Source organism: Nanorana parkeri, unplaced genomic scaffold (genome assembly GCF_000935625.1).
Source record: "Nanorana parkeri isolate BGI_ZX_2015 unplaced genomic scaffold, ASM93562v1 scaffold4215, whole genome shotgun sequence".
NCBI classification, from domain to species: domain Eukaryota; kingdom Metazoa; phylum Chordata; class Amphibia; order Anura; family Dicroglossidae; genus Nanorana; species Nanorana parkeri.
The window spans coordinates 30,174-30,990 of NW_017310482.1; positions in this window are offsets into that span (position 1 = coordinate 30,174).

Sequence of the window (817 nt, forward strand, 5' to 3'; positions counted from 1 at the left end):
GCGCCCCGGGGGGGGGGGGGGGGGTGAGAGTGCAGGCCTACCTGAGCAGATATGTACGCCGTCAGAATAAAAACCACCATATCATTAGAACTGGACCTTAATTGCAGGTCCCCCTCTGCTAATTGGCAGCAGCAGAGGGTGGGCCCAATAGCTAGTTGGCTATTGCAAAGTGAAATAGCCAATAGGAATCTAGCTGTGTGTTCCTATGGGTTTATTTATTTTTTCTCTCACTGATTACGGCCTGCGGCCCGATGTCAGGAAAGCAGAGAAAGGTTTGTGATGTTCGCTCGAGCATAGCGCGCCTGTCCGGGGAGAACTTTGTTTTTCTTTCTCTGATTTACGACCGCATGCGGCTCCCATGTCAGAAAAATGATGACAGTGTGATGTCACCAGTGCTGACATGGGGGACAGTGTGATGTCACCAGTGCTGAAATGGGGGACAGTGTGATGTCACCAGTGCTGAAATGGGGGACAGTGTGATGTCACCAGTGCTGAAATGGGGGACAGTGTGATGTCACCAGTGCTGAAATGAGGGTAGACGGTGTCAGACCAGGTCCTGGAATCCTCCATGGTGGGGGGTGCACACCTGGTGCAGGAACCTCTCAGGACCTTCTTTTGTACTGAACTAAAATGTCAGACTGACGGATCGGTCCTGAAGAACGAGGAAGGAGATCGCGACTTTCCCTGTGTAACCAGTGACAAGCCCCTCCACTGTCCATGTGACCAATCTGTATCACTTGGTCTCTGTGCTACCGATAAACAAAGCACAGCACCCTGCTGTCACAGAGCTCCGGAGATTACACAGGGAGAGCCGCGT